Raw genomic sequence first — 14,921 nt, 5'->3', positions numbered from 1 at the left:
TTACAATCCTGTTCATTAATTTTATCACTAACATAAACTTTTAATATGCATATGATCAGTATATGGGACTTCCAGGGCAGCTTAAAATGACTGTAACCTGTAATTACTGCTCCTGTACTTGATTATAATAATCTGATTGCAATTATTCAGTGATTTTAATACAAGCCCCAAGCTACATAACAATAATTCAAGTGCAGTGATTGGGAACATGTTTCTGTTTGGCTGTGAAATGATGTTTTAATCCACACTGATTCAAGGATCTGGCTATGGTTCTATTCATGTAATTAAGGCACATTTATACAGTCAAGTAGAATAACTTTAGTTTGAAGTGAATTTAATTAATGCAAAGACTCTATATAAGTCAAAATGGATCATAAGCATGAATTCCTTAGATAGGAATAATAAAGCAAAGATATCAGTACTTGACTGGTTTGACTTACAATGAGCTGGCTAATTTTTAGATAAAAATGAACAAGTGCATGGGAAGATGGGAAGAACGTACTCAGACCAGCGCTGTAAGATGTGTGTTATCTGAAGTCCAGAATTTTTACTGGAAGTTTTATCATTTCCATGCTCTTTACTGGGTCCAAGATTTAACCCTGTGACCAGAATTAAGACTTTGACTGGTGAAATACTCCTGTAAATGCTTTACTTTGATAGAAATTTTGAATGAACATAAGTTTTAAATGAGATTAAGCTCTTAAAGCTCTCTCTTTCACAAAGCCACACAACAAAGTAAAGGGCTCTGAAAAGTCCTACTTGGAGATCTTACATCAAGAGAATTCTCGCAGCAGAAATGCCTTTGTAAAGGAGGTAGTTGCACTACTTTTTAATATTATCTTCCTGAATAAAATTAATAATACAAAAACGCAAATGCCTCATAAGCAGATATATTAAATTTCAAAGTAGTGACTGAAAAGTATCATACTACACATAGGTGTTATGGACACTCTCACCATTGCACAATACTTAAAAAAAGAAAAGTGTTACCAGTATGTGCTGTGTACTCTCAGCAAGCAGCTGAGAGGCAAACTAATCACCCCAAACAAATAAGTTGCACCTACTTAACGTCTACAAGTGTTGTGTAATTGCAATATATATGTATGTATGTATGTATGTATGTATATATATATATATATATATATATATATATATGTATATAAATACATGTTAACCTCTTGGCAGGCAGAATGAATCAAATTAAAGAACAAAGATGAACTGGTTGCAACCATTTCCTTGTATTAGAGTGTGAATCAAATGATTATTTTTCTTTTATATTTTCAAATACTCTACAAATAAAATGGGCTCTAATACTGAATACATTACGAGAGGCAAATCTGGTATATTTTCTTATTTATTTATTTATTTATTTATTTATTTTTACTTGACAGAAATTGGAGTGGTCTCTCGCTCTCTCTCTGCTTTTTGTTGCTTTTTCCTACATGCGAAACCTCAACAGATTCTAAAAATATTGTCCATTTATCTAAGCATTTAAAATCAGTACTTACCAGGTGTTTAGCCATATATTTTCAGCAATATATTCTCATTCATTAGTAAAATTTTGCTCTATAAACATTTTGGCTGCTGAGACTCATACATTTAATAAATTGCATGGCAGTAAACAAGCAAACATGAACACATAAATGAATTACAAATTTGAACATGGTTGCATCTGTGAAAATGGCAGAGATCTCTGCAGGAATCCCCTGCCTTTCTAGCATGTCTCCAGCTTCAGTGGTGGTAAAGGTATATCCAAAATTAAAAATGGAGCTAACAATCTATCCATTGTGTTTATGGATATTCTCAAGGATGTCTCCCATGTTCCAAAGTGTGTAGGCACATTTTCTGATTTATGTGGACACTGAGTGTTTGATTGACAGTTTCTCAAAAATTTCAAATCCAAGATTACTGCTAAGAACCATATCATAGAAGTATTAGCTGAGGCAGGGGAAATTTACGCTTGACATCAGGAGGGGGTTCTTCACAGAGAGGGTGGTTGCATACTGGAACAGGCTCCCCAGGGAAGTGGTCACTGCACCGAGCCTGACTGAATTTAAGAAGAGATTGGACTGTGCACTTAGTCACATGGTCTGAACTTTTGGGTAGACCTGTGCGGTGTCAAGAGTTGGACTTGATGATCCTTAAGGGTCCCTTCCAACTCAGGATATTCTATGATTCTATGATTCTATTTTAAAGTTGTAAGTTACTGCATTTTCTAATACAAATTACAATCAAATTTGATTGTGTAAAGCATAAGGACACAAATTAGTATATAAACATAAAATGAGTAAAACATACAACAGATAAATTTTTCTAATAATAAAGGAGAGATTTTTAATTATTATTACTTAAAAATAAATTATTTCCTCTCCTCATTTGTAATGGTAACTTTTCTTGCAAGCTCAGTAGGTATCTAGTTCAGTTTAGATTACTGACAGGGCAAAGGTTTGAACTCAACTTCAAAATATTTGTCAAACCTGACTCTATCCAGTAATGATCATGGAAGTGTGAACAGATAACAAGGTGTTATCCAATAAGCAGTCCTACACCAAGAATCAGTAATTAAGGACTTGGAAAGTATTACGCCATTTTTTTTTTCTCTTTTCAATTATTAACTAAGGTTTTGTGATGTGGGAAACAACTTTTTCAAATCTTTTTTAGAGCTAATGAGCACATTTCAAGAGATTATTACCCTGTCCTTAACTTAACCAACTTCTCAACTACTGCTCCAAAGGAATCACATGAGTACTTGACCTCTATAAGATTTTAAGAAGAAAAACAAACTTCATAAATCTTAATCACATTAGTTAAAGCTGGAAGGATGTTTTAATGCCCCTCCTAAGCCACCCAGTTCCATTACCTGAAACCCATCAACATAATCCTTCGTTAGGAAGAAAGGAATGAATCAAACTGAAAAGATTTGTAATTGAATTATCCTCAGTCTCGGGGCAATTAGAACCATTTTTTATTTGAACACCTAGACGTAACCTTGACTGCTTCTAATTAGTCCATCATCTCAGATAATAAGAAAATGCAGGAACAATTTTACAGTGTTGTAAAAATTGAAATGAGTTCAATACTGTTGTATGTGTGTTGTAGGAAAGCATAGCGAAAGAGCATGAAACAAATGGACTGTAAAACCAATACAAAATAACTCCTTTAAGCAGTATTAGAAGCATTAAAAACATTGTATTCCTACAACTAAAATTACATATTTAGTGTTTTAATTATGCACCTTTTTTTGAAATGTAACTGATCTTATTTTTAGATTAAAAATATTAATAAATTGTTAGAAAAATTATTGGAAAAACTTTGAAGTATTAAGTTTGCAAAAGTTCTGAATTGTGAGCTCACAAAAAATATTTTCCTGTCTTTTTTGCTTACTGCCATTTTTAACGGAATTTTCAATTTCAGATATGAAAGTCAAAGGCAAACATGGGACTAGTACACAATTCATCCACTACAGCAGAAAGTAAATAAAATAAGATGCAATCCTGCATTTTCTGTTCCACCCCAATTCCTATGTTTAGAATCTTAAATTTTCTCTTGCAGTGTCATTCTGTTTCTTTCATATCAGAAAAGTGTAATGAATTCAGAAGAGGTGTTATGGAATTAGGGTTTCATGGAGCTGTTTCTGAATCCTCTATTATTTCCATGTGGATGGTTATTTTTACTTATTTATTTAGTGATTATAGCCCTAGAGTATGGGAAACTTTTCAAAATGCAGATCTTCCCTATCTTCAACATAGCTGTATTGTTAATTTAATTTAATAAAAGGTTCTTGGACAGGAAAAATTCATTAGTTGTCACAGGAGTAGAATATATTGTCCTTAATGATGATGTACATTTGTGTTGAATTTTACGTACTTCTTCAAACAAGAATTTTTATGCTGAACATAAAGGAAATATTTATAGTGAAACTCAAACAGGACGAGGGGGAATGGGCTAAAGTTATGCCAGGGGAGTTTTAGGTTAAATGTTAGGAAGAATTTCTTTACTGAAAGGGTTGTTAGGCACTGGAACGGGCTGCCCAGGGAGGTGGTGGAGTCACCATCCCTGGAAGTCTTCAAAAGACGTTTAGATGTAGAGCTTAGGGATATGGTTTAGTGGGGACTGTTAGTGTTAGGTTAGAGGTTGGACTCGATGATCTTGAGGTCTCTTCCAACCTAGAAATTCTGTGATTCTGTGATTCTGTGAAACTTAAACTTAACATTTTTGTGCAATCTTTATTAAAATTCATTTTACTTGAACTACATACTTACACACTAGGAAACAATTCTGAAAGTTCTACTGTCACCTACCTTTTCTTTAGAGACCCATCTTGTCTTCCCCTATGTAACTATAACGTACTATAGAAACAGTGGAACATAGAGTAGAAAAATGAGCCATGAGTTCTTAGCTCCACTAAGAATAACCAGGGGAGCTTTACTTCCCAATATAGCAAATTTCATCCTTTTTAACCACAAATTGTGCTATGTGCAATGTTTAGCTAGCTATAGGGTCATATGATTGTTCAAATTATCAAACATTTTATTTTTACAATTACAATTTTTAGGTCAGACCTTTCAAATATATTAAAGTGACTTATAGACCTAAATCTCAATAACTATTGATCCTCCCTAGAATTATTATTATTATTAATAATAAATAATTTTATTAATTTATTAATATTTATTTAATAATTTATTAAAATATAATAATAATTTTATTATTATTTTTATATTATCCCTAGCTTGTGAAATGTACTTGTACTCCCCTAAACTGCAGGAGAAAAAACAAAAAAAAAAAAGTTGAATAGTTGATATCTGGGAGATGGAAGTGTACTCTATAAACATGTGATGAGATTTTTCATCAATGGAAAAATAACCGTATTACAGAAGTTCTTCAGGACTAATTAGCAATGCACCCTGCACCACTTTTTCTACTGGATGAGGTAGTACTATTTTGTGGAATGACCTTGAAAGCCTTTAGAATGTCAAAAACTAAAAGAATTCAAATTATAACATATTTGAAATATCCCATGATTATTGATTTAAATGTAATGACTCAATAAGAATGACTTTTATTTTTGGCAATAATGCACTGACTACTATACTGACTTTCCTACTGGATATCCATATCTCAGAAAGCAAAGATGGTATGGATGTATTGAGATTATATTATCTATTGCTCTTTTCTTTCACCTTGGTGAGGTGGAACAATATGTTAAAACTAATTTGTCCATACAGCAATTTTTAGTCTTGACCAAAGAACAAACTAATTTCTGTCTAAATGTGTTTCAGACTTATTTCCTTCAATTTGAAAATCATTGGTTGCTCAGTTGTACCAACATGTGCTTAATGGAGAAAAATGATAGCTTATAAAAATCATTTGTGTGCAAACTAATACAAAATTATGTTTTTCTACTTTGATCTAAATATATATGTATAGATCTATTGTGGATATAAAGCCTATATTTGTTATATTAAAATACGTCTAGTTTAATGAATAATTCACCAAGGAATTTCTGTAATCTAAGTTGTACATTTTATGAGTTAATGAAAGTTTTGCACTCAAGACACATAGAAATAAGTATTTTTTTTTCTCGAATCCTCATAAAAATCCTTATTTTGATAATCCAAAGTTAATTTCATAAATTTGCTTAAAAACTATTTCAACATGCTAGGGACATAAATATTTTTCAGTCAAGGGCAAGAAACACCAAATTAGCATATTTTGTATATTAGAAATATATAACATTTTGTGATATTCCAGCTTTTCACATGAAGTTTGGAAATAAAAAAATAATTTTTCAATAACTCTATTTGAAAAAGGAAAAGCAGACATAAATATAGAAAAAATATAAATAAAATAAAATAGAAGAAACAATTTTATGGCTTCAGTTACAACAGGCTTTACTTTTGAGCATATACTGCATTATTGTCTTCACTAGTGGTAATATGAATCTGCATTAACTCCCATATCAGAAACCCTGTGGAAATCACGTAAGTAAGTGTCTGCAGCAGATATATGCACAATATAGATGTATAGTTTGGAAGAAGAAGTAACACCAGTCTAAAACTACTGTGGGAATTTTGGCAGATGGAATGAAATGATCCAACTCCAAAAAAAAAAAAAAAAAAAAAAAAGTACAAATCTCCCAGTACCAATGTCTTTTATTTTACACCTTCATCTCATCATCTGCATCTTGAACATCAGCTCCTCATATGCTATCCTTTGATGAGTAGTTCAATGAATTTGAAAAGCAGTAGGTCTTTTTAAGACCATTAATAACAAAATTTGTCTGTTATTAATGTCCTGATGCGGTAGGAGTTGCTCTATACTGTTGTAAGAAAAGGAAAGGAAAGCCGCCATCATAGAGAAATTACACTCTGTAACTGGAGAAGCGTTAATGTGCTGCTTTTATGTTCCTCTGCTGACAGACTCCAGCAAGATGAAAATGCTTCACTGCTCTAACACCTAACATTCGAGTTAGCTGTGGCATGCCATTAAGGAACAAACAAGACATGAGTTTCTGGGAAACTAGATTGGACATTTGGGTCAGTCACCTCCATGTACCTTGCAAACCGTTCAACTTTGCTTTTATTGTGAAGGGTTAGATGTTAATGATTCTGGGCTTCATAACAGTGCAATTAAGTAATAATAATGGAGTAATATAACAAGATAGATGAGTACAAAAATATATTAACATCTATCAAAAGAAAAAAGAGGGAAACACAGATATATGTGGATTCTTGAACCAGTAAAAGATTAGACTTATGGGTTTAAACTGTGCCATGACAGAGGCAAGGAAAATGCAGAATCTGAACTTTAACATTTCCTTTCCTTTAAAATATTTACTAAAGCTAATTTGAAGCATTCACCTACCTGAAAGGGGGAGGTGTTTTTACACATTTGCATTTTACAAAATATAGGAAATGATGTAAAACAAAAACTTAAATACCTAAAAGTTAAGGACATACCAGAAATCATTATACCAGGGAAACTGGTGATCCTGGTCTACTGCAAGCTGTGCTAACCTCAGACTGAATACAGAATTAAGACCCCGATGGAAATCCCACCCACTATTACAAATACCCATGACTACTTCCAGAAAGTACTTCCATGTTTCTACAAAGGCAGTCAGAAAGGTGATTCAAGGTGATTCAATCCACAGCATCCAGCTGTGCTCATTTGGAGAGGAGAAAACAGTGAACTTGGAGGAATCACAGTTAACAGTGACTTGCTGAGCATCACAAAAACATCTGGAAAACAGCTTCAAAATAGCTTTCTTCATGAAAACCACTTTCTTCTTCCTTTTCTATTTTCCAAACTGTACACACAATATTACAGAGACCTTAAGACCTGCACATGTATTTGTAGAGGGCAGACTATACTATGACCAGATAACGTCATCTTTTCTTTTCGTGGCTGTGCCTGGGACACTGGGACAACTATTTTTTCAGAAGGAATAGATGCAAGGAAATCTTGTTTATCTTCAGTAGGTTTTTCTCTTGCAGATACAGTCTTCAAAGGATTTGGCTGCCCTTTCTACCATTCTTTTACTGAGCAGGTGCATCCTCACTTTTTCGGATGCAAAATGTCTTGATTTCCTGCTGGAAGATTTTCTTACTGGAAACAGGAGATGTCTCTGAGTGCAGGATTATTTTCAAATATATTCAAGCTCTGTTCTCAAATAATGAAGGATGGATCTTTCTAATTAAATGTTTAGCTACTCACAAAACACTACTTTTTTTTTTTTTTTTTTTCTTTCGTCCCATGCCTGAGCTTGGAAAATACTACAATATTTAACAGAAACTTCTAAAGTATTTAGTATGAGACCTGAGAGACACAATTTGCCTCTTTTCTTGTTGAGGTTGGAAAGACTAATATAAATGTGAAAAATAATGTCTTAGATGGAAATATTACTCTCATTTGTGAATGATTCTGAAAGCAACAGAGAAATTATTATTTTTCCTAGCCTTTCCTTTTTGTCACTTAATCTAGAGCTGAGTAATACCATACTCCAATAACCATAATGAAGATGGTTTTATTTGTTGCTCCAATTCTCTGTGGATCCCATACCAGTAAGTACCTTCTCCTCTGCAAGGAAGAGCTACTGTATTGCAAAAACATAGGAGAATCTGAGAGGAGACCTGTTACCTCACTTGAATGAAACAAAATCTGCTTGCTTGAGCTCCAAATAAACCTCTGCTACGGAGTCAACAACTTCTTGGCCTTTAAAATCTCAACTCAAAGTAGTCTTTTTTGTAGTAGTAGTAGTTTCTGGTGGTCACAAAAAATCTGTTAAGATGTTTTGCCAATACCTTGAAATCCTTGAGTGTTGTAAGTGAATTCATCAGAAGTCAACACCAATAGTCATGGTTCTGGAAAATAAATAAATAAATAAATAAATCATTTTAACTTGCTGCTGTACTGATGTAGGTCATACAGACAATTTTTTACTTTTTAATGTAGTATATAAAATCTCTTGTCTTTTCTGAGAAGTTATAAATGTCATTTTTCTCCATTTTGTACTCTGTATTGTAGTACTTTCATATTTGCTTAAAAAAAAAAAAAAGAGAGAGAGAGAGAAAGGAAAATAACAAGAGCAGCTCAGAAAGCAAACTCTTATTTCAGGAGTTAGACAAGGAAGAGATGCACATAAATCTATGTGACTAGAACAGATAAGATCATAAAAAGTCAATATGCATCATAACCCTGAACACCTAACAGAGAGATATTGGACAGATTATTGCAGCATAAGTGGCATAAAAATCTATGCTAAATTTCTAATTATGCTACATATAGTGACCCCTCTCTTTCTAAAAACAATAAAAACAATTTAAAAACAAACCGTGAAGGCTTAGGCTTAACTTTAGTCCTGTTATTTTTTTTCCTTCATCAAAATACAGATTGGTTAAAAGTCAAACATCATGTGATATGATTTACTCTGCTTTTATGAAAGGCATTATAGGAATGTTCTATAGAAATGTCACTCTATTGTGTTTTACTGTATTTAAGAATTAACTACTGTAGTACAGCCACAAGAGATGAATATATGTACTGATGTGATCAACCCCATCAATTACTACTCACCAGCCATTAATGCAAAACACTCTCAAGAAAAAAGGCTTGAAGACAAAGGAATAAACACATTATTTAAAAATGGGTTGCATTTAATACTAGATTTTTTTCCTTAAGAGATCCTTATACTACAGTATTTTCTTTTTAATAATAACATCCTTTCATTTAAATGATGCAATCAGTATGCCACAAGCAGTTTCTTTCTTTGGTAGGAGGAGTTAGCAGATCCAACATTCAATTGACCTGTTTCCAAATAATCTACAGGAAAAAAATGAAGATTAAGTCCTCTAACAAGAGCAGTTTTCACAGCCTAGCATACAAAGAGAAGGATTCGGTAAAAAGATGAGAGGGCAAGCCGCATTGTGCTGGCTCACTTAAATCTTATTTCCAATTCACTAAATGTGTTATTTGACTTGGCAAGTGAGCTGGTATGTGTATTAGATCAGCAGGGAGCCTAATCAAGGAGATGCCAAGTTTGCTGCAGCCCCTCTGTGCAGCATTAGCCTCAACTAGTGACCTTAAGCAAAGTGGGTGGTTGAACCCAAAAGAGAATAGCATTAACTTTTGCTTGAAGTTCAGCCTGATTTGAAGTCTCCCTTTGTGCGTTATTCCAAAAAAAAAAAATTGTAAAAAGCATTCAACAGAACTGAATCTAGTCTGCTCAGCACCATCTTCACATGCAAGGTTTTATAGAAGCCTGCCTCCATTAATGCTGACACATGCAAAAGAAATGAAAAGAATTAACTCAGCTAAGGCACTTGATTTTGCAGCTGCAGAACAATTCACTTTGTAACCCAGTAACTTGAAGACTTTTTTTTTTTCCATCTGGATAAACCGCTAATTTGTTAATTGCCAAAAGAATTATTTTCAAATACTCAAAATTTCTAAAATGAAAACAAAAAACATACAAAATGGGTATAATATATAATCTGTTTATACTCTCATTTTGGTATCCATTTGGTGTATTTTTTTTTTTTTTACTCTTTTCCTCACTTAATGATCTAGTGAGAGCAGTGCAAGCCTTCCTTTTCCATTTTTTTTTTTCCTAAAATATATCATGTGCAGTGGCTGTATCTTTTAGGAAAAACAGACAACAACAACAAATTTATTCCAAATAAAAATATTTTCCCACTTTTATAATATCTAACAAAATAGTTATTTATATACATCATAAAAAGTACTTTATAGATTTAGGATTTGGATTCTTTAGTCTTACTGTAATTTCTCATTCTAATTTTAGTTCATTGCTGTGGTTGTGAGCTGCTGCTTATTACTTCTGTTTCCAGTAACATCAAAGTTTATGTAAACGCCCTTTAAAATAATGTTTCTGTTATTCTTTTCCTAGGCTTTCTCTGCAATGCTCTTTCAGGTTGGAGATGTGGCTCCAGAAGTTATTATCAAAGTACATGCTATAAATAATGTTAGCAGACTCCTCTTATAAGTTTTCAATGTTTTCATTATTTTCACATTATTATTTTTAATGTTTCCAGGCTTTTAAGCTAAGTAGTGGAATCAGTTTAGTATCTGATTCTCCATCAAGGGAGTTTCTCTATCTCTAGCAAAAATCAGTTGTTCAGTTTTCCTTCATTCCCCAGTATTTATGTATATAGATACGTTTATGTGTAAATTCTGCATTGTAGAGTCTGCATGTGTAAATTCTTCTTCTTTGTTCTAGGAAAAAAAAAAAAAACACACAAAAATAAATAAATAAAAACAAAACAAAACAAAACTCTTTAGCTTCACAATCCAAATATGGTGGTTACTCTTACCCTCCAGTCACAAAGGCTTCTTCTCAAAAAACGTTTTGACTATATCTCAAAAACTGCTGTTTAGAGGAAATCTGTCACTGCATGACTAGCCAGATTGTAAACCTACAACTAAGAAAGAGGCTCTAGGCAAACAAATCAACAGTTTGGTGTAAAAAAAATAATAAATATCAACCAACCAACCAACCAACCAAAACAAACAAATGAACAAAAAAAAATAAACAACAACAACAACAACAAAACAACTACAACAAAAACACAATGTTGAAATTGTGGTTTCAACCAAACCAAATTGAAAGGCTGAAATACCATTGGACTTTTTGTCTCTGCTGTGAAAGGGAGATGAATTTCAAATTTCATTTCAGCCATGACCTGTGCATTCCCTGAAGGACAGTAACATCACGTTCAGCTCTTTATTCCACTATTGACTTGCACCAGTTTTTAGTGTCCAAGAAACCTCCATAGCCACAAAAGAGAGGACTAGATTTGTATTGCAGAAAGCACCATTGGGGTAGTCTGTACATAAGTTTCCCTACTCAGCAACAAATAACAGGTTAAGTAGATATTTAATCTAAACAGATATAAAATGTCATCTGTTTTCCTAACAGATTATAATAGCTTCTCTCATTGTGTAATTAAGAGTCAGTAAAAACAAAATAAAAAAATCCATTATTTCCTGTACACACAGTAATAGCTTATCAGACACATTTCCTAGTAAATAAATAAGTATACTTCAAACCAGTGGCTTATCTTCAAGAATACCAGAGAACTTCCCAAAATTCCACTTGTCTTAGTTGATCTATACAAAATGAGAAATGTAATTTATTGAAAAAGTCAGTGACAGTAATACGAAATGTCTTCTACTTAATGACAGTACATGGGTAGACAAGATGGGTAGACCTCCTTATGTTTTGCTTATTCACCAATACTAATGTGAAAATCAAGAGTCCCATGATTATTGAGAATGAGTGAATCATAGAATCATTAGGGTTGGAAAAGGTCTCCAAGGTATCTGGTCCAACCATCCCAACTTCCAGTTATGCCATACCTGGAAGAAAATTACAGAAAAAAAGGTGGGAAAAAGGTGGAAAATGGTCTGCATATAACAAATGCATGTAATTTATTTCTGCATGTAATTTGTGATTAAGTTTTATAGCTGACTTACTTATCACCAGGGAGTAAATTCTGTAGCAAAAGTGCTAACCCAGTCTGACCCACAACAGCACTACTAGGTGCTACCAATGTATCAGAGTGTGGTATAAAGGAGAAGCATATAAAGAGGGTAAAATGAGGGGTTAAAAGTCACACCAAACATACTGGAAAGGCCTGCAGGCTCCTCAACCTTTTTTCTTTAATTGGGTGTAGAAGAGTTTTTACTAAAGATGAAGTCTACAATGTAGGCTGGCAGCCTGACTGGGCAATACCCTTGATTTCTGCAGTTCTCAGCAGTTCTCTTCTACATTCTTCATATAGATTCACTTTTTCAAACGTTGGAAATATTTCTAAAAGTAAAAAGGTATTTTACTAATTTTTTTTTTTTTTTAATGAAACCATGACTGCCAGAAATACTTGAAGTTGGTAATCATTTGCAGGCTCCTTACCCCTTCCTCCCTGCAGGACTGAGGGCAGTATCACAGCTGGTTATCAGCTCAGTCCTTATTACCAACACCAATTATTGGTTAGAAAAGCCTACTATTAGTATCTGGCTACATTTCCTCACACAAGATACTATGAAAAAAAAAAAAAAGGCTCTAATGCTGGTAGTAAATATTCCTGTTTTTATAGTTTATTGTAAACCTTCAAATACAAGGAAGCCATGAACCATTTCATCCTTGGTTCTCATTGAGGAGCAGAGAAGGAGGGGAGAGGAAGGGGGAGGAGGAGGGAAAGGGAAGGGGAAGGAAGCGGGAAAGAGTATTGTAAAAACCTTCTCTCATGTGATCTGCCTAACAGGTATCATATTTTGGAGAAAAATCCATGACAAAGACAGCAGCAAGAAAAGTGAGTGCAGTAACTGAAGAACACCAGTAATTCTGGATTCCTTCAGAAGGAACAATTTTAATAAAATCAAAGTCACTTAAATTAAATCAAAAAATATTTTCCTCCAAGAAAACACTTGGGTTAGAACTGGATATAAATATTAAAATACATAAGCAATGTTGGCCAAAGATATGTCTTCAAACATAACAGGAACAGCCATGTGAGAGAAAAAATAAGCAAATTTAGTTAATCTGATGTTGCAGATAGATGGGAACAGAGCTTGGATAATTTTTTTCATTAGTAAAAACATTTGTTATTATATGGTACATATTATCGAGGAGACAGTAATTACTGAAAATTACTTGTGGGGATACTTTGGTAACTCTATGTAGAACAGGAAATATGGGCAGTATGTTAAACAAAACACCACAGTACAGTATTTATCATATTCCTATAAACATTACAGATGTCAATGTAGATAAGAAACTGTCAGGCTTGGGGTTATATCAGTCATGGGAAGATATTTAATTTCTCATGTGTGGTTTGTTAAGTGAATTTTGTAGGAAGATGAGAAAGCAGACTGTAAGTTTCTAAGTCTTTATGCTTCATTCTTGTTTTGCCTTGACAGAATCAGTCAGGTGTCACCACCAAAAAAATACAACAACCAACCAACCAACCAAAAAAACCTCTTCCAACAATATATAAATATATAAACAGGAAACCCTTTTTCTAAACTTATTAAAACTCTGTTTGCAATGTTTCTGTCAAATGTTGTTATCTAAATTTGAGGAGGCTTTGGGTGACTACCTGAGTCTGTCGATGTGGACATACATGTCAAAATAAAGATTTTGATTGTAGTCTGCCAAATTTTAAAGTTGAGTCATTCATTCTATCCTAACAAGCATAATATTTTTAGGAAAGTGTGCCACATCTCATCTTCTAAATACAGAAGTAAATACAAAGTGAAAAATGAAATTTCATCAGTAATCCAAACAAATGAGTCTGACCTGCAATAGGATTTATTTTGCCTGTAGTTAATCTAAATTTGTTATTTCAGCTTCACAGCTGATGAAGAAATGGGCACCTCTAGGCAGGTAGGGTAAGTACTTTAGGTCTTTGAGGCCTGACTTTTCTCCACTTTCACTCAGGAACTGAGATCATCAACTAAATGCCATACTTTTAGCTAAAGCTTAATAAAGCTTAATAAGACAAAGTCCACCTGTATAGACCCATGTCTATAAATGATATCATAAATGTCATGATGTATAAATGATATCAGTCTTATGCTAGCACAGATTTCCATGTCTCTCATCTCCAAAGACAAACTTTGTTTTGGATTTTTATTTTTATTTTTATTTTTATTTATTTATTTATTTAAAGTAGGTATTCTGTGTTTACAAAGAACAGTTAGAATTCTCCTCATTAAAAAGAAAAAATAAATCCTTTTCATTGAGAATGTCAGATTAACAGCCCTAAACAGATGATTCCCAACAACATAGGCCTTCCAGAGTCTTGTCTACTTTCTATTGAACCTATGAATGAAATGCAATTGTTTCAGTACTGTGGTGATAAAACATGTATGTTTGTAATATGACATCTGTCAACTACTATTTGTGTCTTTCATCTGTTCAGGTTTCTACCCAGGACAAAAAGACAGTCTGCTCCAAGGACTAGGTACCACTTTTTTGTTGTTGTTTGTTTTCACAGAATCACAGAATTTCTAGGTTAGAAGAGACCTCAAGATCATCGAGTCCAACCTCTGACCTAACGCTAACAGTCCCCACTAAACCATATCCCTAAGCGTTTTGTTTGTTTGTTTGTTTTCTTTTTTTTTTTTTCAGAAATAAATAACACTAATTAAAAAATACAGATTTACCTTCTGAAGTATTTATACATATAGAAATATCTGTTCAGAACAAGTTGAAAAATACTCATGCTGGAATTATCCCTGTTTCATCCTAGCACTTAGTCCAGTACCCTTGCTTGCTTAAGAACTAATAGGTAATACACAAAAGCTACAAGGCTTACATGAAGTTTATTTCTTGAACACATCCAAGATCTTTGCTGGAAAAATGTTATCTTTAAATTATGAATATGTTGATTATTTAA

The sequence above is a fragment of the Anas platyrhynchos genome, chromosome Z, assembly GCF_047663525.1.
Source record: "Anas platyrhynchos isolate ZD024472 breed Pekin duck chromosome Z, IASCAAS_PekinDuck_T2T, whole genome shotgun sequence".
NCBI classification, from domain to species: Eukaryota; Metazoa; Chordata; class Aves; order Anseriformes; family Anatidae; genus Anas; species Anas platyrhynchos.
Note: the sequence above shows the minus strand (reverse complement) of the source record.